Here is a 7,172-nt window from a genome sequence, read left to right as displayed (position 1 = left end):
CAAGATTCCCCAAACCCAAATTCTCCTGTGCTGGATCCGTGCAACAACCCAGTTCCTTTTCCCCATCGACCCTCCCACGTCTGCAAGGGCCAGAGTTGCCCTCGTTCGTACAGAGCCATCCAAATTTCCTGTATCTCCCGGGTCTGCTTCTCCACCCTAGGCATCCACCAGAGTAGCCAGAGTAGCCTGTGGCCTCTGAACAGTCCCTCTGAGGGGCTTGCACTATCCTCCTCTCCGTTCCCCCGACGCCCCCGTTGTTCCCCCCATCACGACCTTTCCATTTCGTTTAGATTTTCCACCTCCATCCAGTGGGCCAGCTCTTCCCTTTCCTTCTCTTCCCCTTGCACTAAAAGCAAGTAGAAGAAAAACTGGTACCCAACAGACCGTCTACATGAACCTGAAGGTGTCTGTCTACATGAACCTGAAGGTGTAGTAGCTTTGAGGGTTTTAGCCTGTTAGTGAGACCTAGAATCATAGATTGTTAAATCTGAAAAATATCTTAGAGCGCATTTGCTGCAACGTTTGTTTCATAAATGAGAAGACGGAGACCCAGAAGAAACCGAGTGACTCTCCCAAGGTCATATAGGTAGTGATGAGCCTGAATTCAAACCGAAGGCTCTTTATTCCCTAATCCATTGCCGTTTCTCATTACACCTTGCTGGTTCCCTAACCTTTAGCGTTCATTTCTGCAAACGGTAGAAATGCCAGTACATTCTCTATGCTGCAGCCATAGCATCTTGAGGGATGGGAGAATGCTTTCTCAGAATGCTAGCAGCTATCTGCCCCAGGTGATTGCAAGCCTGATCCAGGTATGTCTATGACACAACCCTTTCTCTCCCTGCACCAATAGTGATGGTGCCCCGGTGCCCCAAGGGGAGAACAAAAGGGGGGTCCCAGGGACCTGAGGGACAAAAGGCTTCTTCCTGAATTCTGTCACTTATTGTGAGTGGTGGGGGGTGGGGGAGGGGAGAAAACTGTGTCTTTAATGACTATGAAAAGGTATCTCCCCTCCAAGGCAGTTCGACAGGAATGAAAAATATCTGGGTCAAGAATCTTTGCTATTGTCATCTAATGCCCCTTATACCATGGGAACATAGGTTTAGAACTGGTGGGGGTCTTAGACACCATCAACTCCAACTCCCTTATTTTACAGATGAGGAAACTGAGACCCAGAGGTTGAGTGGCTTGTTTAGGGCAGATAGCTAATAAGTAGCAGAAGTGAGTTCTGAACTCAGGGCTCTCTGACTCCAAGTCCAGTGCCCGATCTCCTAGGGTATGCTGGATGCAATAGTCCTAGTTTACATTTCCTCTGCCTGGGGTCTGACTTCTCTGGGGGGGCTACCAGTCACAGCACCGGACTGCTCTGAGTACATTTCCCAACTTTTCTGGCCCTGAAAACATCCACATCCTAGCTACTGAACAGCCATCATGGGAAAACAATTAAATCTCTTTCAGTTTCCATTGCGTCTGAATCAAGCTTTTGAGGTAATAGAATCCAAAGATTTATAACAGTTAATATGCCCTTTATACTTCCATTTCCCCAAATCTTCCACTTCCACTATTTCTAAGATGCTTACAGGGGAAATGTTTCCTTAGTGCTCCCCCACCCCTGTGCCCCAAACTCCCCCTGTCTCACCATCTGCACAGAAGGTGTTCCCATAGGTTTGTGCTTTAGATATGAGGTTGCAAGGCTTTGCTTAATTTTTCCCTTCACTTTCAAATAACTCCCATTTGAAGGCTTTGTACATCCAGCAGAAAGCAGCAGGCTTGATTTGAGGTTTAAGAACCTTGACAATGTCTCTCTAAATAGAAGCTCCGCGAGGGAGATAATTGACTGAAGTGTTTGTGATGTTAAACTAAGAAGCACTGAAGCTGGGAGCCCACACTAACTGCAGGTACCCGTTTAAATTACATCAAACTCCCGCAAGAGCTGAAAGGAAGCTGCTAAAAAGTCTGCAGCTTCTAGCTGGGCTGTAGATGGAGGGAAGAGTGATGATGGATGCTAGAAGCTGACCCCCACCAGGGAACCTACTGGTTATGCCATTCTGACCCCCACCTCATCACCACCCCCGTGGGACGGGGTCCAATTTCAGCCCCATTACCGACAGATTAGTGAGTCAGAAGCAACTGCCAAGAGGTGGTTAAAAGGTTTTTTCTCTCCTCTCCCCTTCTCATTCCTCCACCTTCTTCCCTCCTCCCTCCCCCTTCCTCTCTCCTTGCTCACTCTTCGCCTTCTCTTTTTATTAGCCTAGTGTGCCTGTGTTTATAGTCAGGCACTAGGACCCTGTGGAAGCTCAAGGGCTTCAAGAGAGACTTTGCTGATGGAATTTTTGCTACCAGGCTGACGAGAAAGGTTTGTGGGTGGGTGGGTGTGGGTGGGTGTGGGTGGCAAGGTCTTTTTCTGAGTACAGATTTGGGAATACAACCTCCACCCTTGGGTTGGGATTTTTAGAAATCTGTGCTCCTGGTGGAGAGTGTGAGGATTTTCACCTCAGAGTTTCTGGGGTGGAAAACTGTTACCAAGGAGAATTACCTTGTGGAGGGAAAGGAGATTTTAATCTCTCACCCTGAACCAGCAGAAGGAAAGGGATTGAGGAGGCATCTCTTCTGTATTGGTCCCTTTGCCTCTTCTGGAATTTTTTTTCTTCCCTCCTGGCCCCTTGTGCTCCAGTGACCCTTGAAGGCAGAGAACTGGGTCTACTTTCCAGAAGAAGGGCTTCCTACACCCCAAATACCATTTGCTCTGTCTCCAGGAACCATGCCACCATAGGATACTGGCTCCAAGATGGTGGTGCCTAACCTTATTCTGCCCTACCTGGCCCCTTTCAGAATCTGATCTCTGATGCCCCCTAGTGGCCGACATGTTCCCCATCTCTGCTTGGCCTCAAAGGTTCAGTCTAGCTAAAGATTTGTAAGGATTGATCATAGACCATAGAGGCAGAGCTGGAGGGGACCTTAGAGTTATTTACTCCAATCTCCCTCTTTTTACAACTTAGGAAACTGAGATCCAAAGAAAAAAAGTGACTTGTGACAGGGCAAGGATTTGAACTAAGGTCTTGATCCCACTCCATGAACAGTTTTTTTATCCCTCACCCCCTGGATGTCTTAATGTCTATGAATCCTGTTTTTCTGTTCTTGAGGGAAGAGAGAGGAGGCTTCCAGCTACTTGAAGACATTTTTTTGTTGTGAAATGAAGGCTCAAAGAAGTCCCTCTAACCTATTTGGGGGGGCCTTGGGAGCACAGAACCTTTGACAGGATATCATGAACATTGTGTGACATTGTCTGCTTCCTGATTTTTCTTCCCCTCCTACTGCAAAAATTGCCCTAACTTCTAACACATTAGCTTCAATTTCTGGAGTGGTTCAAGTTGGAGAATGTAGCTTCCCACTCAATTTCCTCCTCTGAAGTTAGGGTTTCCAACTCCTCTCCCCTCTTTTCCCCCCAAACTTTGCCAGCTTCTTTTCAGACCCTGGTTCTGTCTCAGAATGGCCTTGGGGGTGGGAGAACCACAGCTCAATTGCAAACTGCTTCCTTCTGCTACCTGCTTGCTAAACTTCTCCCCTTTTGATTGTTTAATTTTCATATCTAGTGCAAGGATACAATTTTTTGGTCTCATCTTTAAAACACAACTAAGCTTGGACAAGTACACTGTCCCAGGAGCTGACCCAATCTTTCCCAGTGTAGCAGACATGTAGCTTTTGGGTCAGGTGTCACCTTGGCTTTGGTTGACTGGGTAAGCAAGGGTGCCTGCCAGTCTCGCAGAGTTGCCAAGAGATTGCTTGATGATGTCTGTATATAACTGTGCGTGTGGTGGACTTGTGTGTCTTACTTGTGTAACACGTATGGCTGGCTTGCTTTTCCTACAGCTTTGTGCTACGGCACAGCCCTGCTTGGAACTTGTCAAGGTTACCACAGTTTGGCATCCAGAATCTCTCCTCTCTGCAGGCCAAAGGTTTCCAGACTGGAGCTAGACCATCTCCCTGACCCTTTCTCCCTTAGGGCATCGTTCCCAAGCTGCCTGGCCCAATGTATGGGGGCAGCTTCCCCCAAACTGTTTTGCTTTCCAAAGTACGCTGTTTTCATTGTAAATTAATCTAAATCCCTGGGGCTTGGTGTTCCAAAGTGGTTCTAGGTATTGATCTGTCTGTGGGGCTAAGTGACTCATCCATACCCTTTTGGAAGAAGAGGCTGTTTTGTGGAAAGATTAACTCAGAATACTAGTTAATAAATCCAGTATTATTCAATTGAGGAGATTGGGCTGTTTCATTCTCTTTGGCTCAGCTGCTGCAAAGGGATTTCCTTGTTACTTCTGGAGAGACAAAAGTAGCCCTTTTATTAACACTCCTCTGATATTGATTCAGAATGAGCTCATACGGTGGCGTCTCAGGGCTAGTGTTGGGTTGGGGGCAGGGAGAGGAGGGAAAGGGAGAGTTCACATGATTCCCTGACCCCTGGGTACCTGTTCGGTGTCTGTGAAATCTAAGTGGAGAAATCCAACGTATGACAATTTTATTGCTAGAAGGGACATTAAAGGTTAATGATAATGGAGTCCAACTGATTGTACAGAGGAGGAAATAGCTCTAGATACTTCCAAAAGGTGAAAAAACTTTGAATTCAGTAGCAGAATCAGGACAAGAACTGAGTCCAGTCCTGTATAACTGACCTGTTATGTTTCTCTGAGTCTGCTGACTTTACTTTTTTTGCCCTTGTCGATATCCCAAGGTCAAACACCCTCCGCCCAATGTTCAAGGCAACCTACCCCATCTAAAATTCAAGTTAGGAAGACCTGGATTTGAATCCTCCTTCAAGCACAGTATGACCTTGGGCAAGTCAATTAATCTTTCTAAGCCTCAGTTTCCAGATCAGTAAAATTGAGGGAACTGGATTGGACGGCCCAGAAAGTCCCTTCTAGGAGCCTATAAACTTGGTAGATAAACTTAGAGAAACGCTCGAGAATTAGAAAGGTTAAGTAACTTGTCCATGGCCACTATAACAGCAACAGCGATGACATTTATAGAGCACATACTACGTGCCGAGGGCTTTACAAATGTATTCTCATTTGGTTCTTATAACCACTCTGAGAGACAGGTCCGTCCCACTGCTATCTCTGTTTTACAGATAGAAATCTGAGGGAGACAGAAGTTAAGTGACTTGCCTAAGGTCCCACAGCCAGGAACTGTCTGAGGCTGAATTTGAACTTGGGTCTTCCTGACTCCAGGCCCAGGGCTCTCTCCACTGGGTTACCTAGCGCCTCACTCATGATGATGATTATAATGATAAACATTTATGTAGCACTTACTGTGTACCGGGCACTGTGCTAAGCACTTTTCAGATGTCTCATTTGATCCTCACACAACCCTGTGAGGTAGGTGCTATGATTACTCCCATCTTACATATGAGGAAACTGAGGCAAATAGAGGTTAAGTGACTTATCCAGGGTCCTACAGTTAGCATCTGAGTCCGGATTTGAACTCGGGTCTTCTTGACTCCAGGCCCAGCCCTCTATCTGAGCCACCTAGCTAATGTGGTATTAGAGGGAGGATTTGAAGTCAGACTCCAAGCCTAGCCCCTTTCATTATGTCCCGATGTCTAAGTCTTTCTCTTAAAATAACCTAATTCAAGGGCAACAGCTTCAGACCACAACAGAAAGAGAAATGATGATATGATTTCCTTTGGTTCCTCTTGTCGCTCTAGGGCTAGCCTGCACTGAATGTTGCAAAGAGCCAGGGTTAAGCAGTACCGAGGATAGCCACTGACCAAAGGAGCTCCTTGCAAGACAGGGTGGCAGATTCAGCTTCCTAGATTGGCTTTCCTGTCTTAGGGGAGAGCACTATAGACACTTCTCTTCTCCTGGGGGTCCTGAGGCAGACCATTCACCTTGTCTCCCTCTGTTAAATTTCAGATCCACATTAGATGACAAAGCTCTTCTGAGGCCAACCCAACCCAAGGGAAACCAGTGAGGGTGAAAAGGAGACACCAAATGTTTGGCTCTGACCGCTCCTGGGCAGCCCAATGGCAGTTCAGTTTGACTCTCCAGGAAAATGGGAAGAACACAAGCTTTGAACTTAAGAACAACCATTTTAATTTAAAACAGGAAACAAGTGCAAACGATTCACAAAAAGTTCTATAGGAAGGGCGATCAGTTTCCAATTCTGACCTTTAAAAAAAAAGGACTTTGCCATCTTGCTCCAAAGCAGGTTATTGGGAAACACTGGAATCAGAAAATCCCTTCTGGGTGGGGAAGGGATCCGACAAAACTGTTTCTTGGAGATCCCTGCTTTCAACAGCCTTGATGATTAGAGCTCCTAGCCTAGTACTGTGACCAAGGCAAAGGAAGTGCTGCATTAGTATTTGTTGGATTGAGTCGAAGTGCGTAAGGAAACAGATGAAAGTAAATGATTCTGAGAATCTCACCCCTGGGATGGTCTTCATGAGGGGATGAAATGAGACCTTGAAGGCCTTGAGCCATGATGGTTTGGTTACCTGGGATGTGGTGAGGGAAGGGGTTCCGTTTGTGAAATTCACAGGTAAAACTAAGTTCCAGTTACCTGACCATTGCTTTCTGCCCACCCCTGGCTCTGGCCTTCTGAAATCTGAGCATCCTCCAGAAATAGAAGGACAAACTGCTGAAAAGACCTCAAAAGTTGAGTCACCTAGTTTCCACTAGTCTTAAATACAGACGTGCCAGGGACCAAGTTTGGACTTAGAAGGCGGGAGGCAAAAAGGAAGAAGTCCCTTAGGAACTAAATTATTTGGGAATGAGGATGGAGCTGGTTTTATTGATCCTGGCTTTGGGCTCTAATCAGAGCCCAAAGCTCCCTGAATTCTTCCTCTAACTTTTAAAGGGAGTCATCCCTTTGTCTCAGGGGACATTCTCTCCTGAGACAAAGTTTCCCACTGAAAATATCTTGTTTTCAGCTGAAGGCTGATTCTGTTTCTGGCCGAGAGCCAGAGCAGCACCCAGATTGTAGAAGAGGATGTATGCAGAGCCAGAAAACAGATTTAGGTAGCATATCTGTGCCCTTCCTCGCCTTCTATCCCCAAGTAACTGGGCATAAGGGAGGGAAATAGGTCTTTTGGTTATAAAACCTTTCCCTAAACAAGTTCCTCCCAGAAACACATATGATTTATGTTTGGTGGACCACAGCACATGGTTGTGGCGTAATGCTCT

This window comes from Trichosurus vulpecula, chromosome 8, assembly GCF_011100635.1.
Source record: "Trichosurus vulpecula isolate mTriVul1 chromosome 8, mTriVul1.pri, whole genome shotgun sequence".
In the NCBI taxonomy this organism is placed as follows: Eukaryota; Metazoa; Chordata; class Mammalia; order Diprotodontia; family Phalangeridae; genus Trichosurus; species Trichosurus vulpecula.
The sequence above is the reverse complement of the archived record's forward strand: the minus strand, read 5'-3'. Positions refer to the sequence as shown.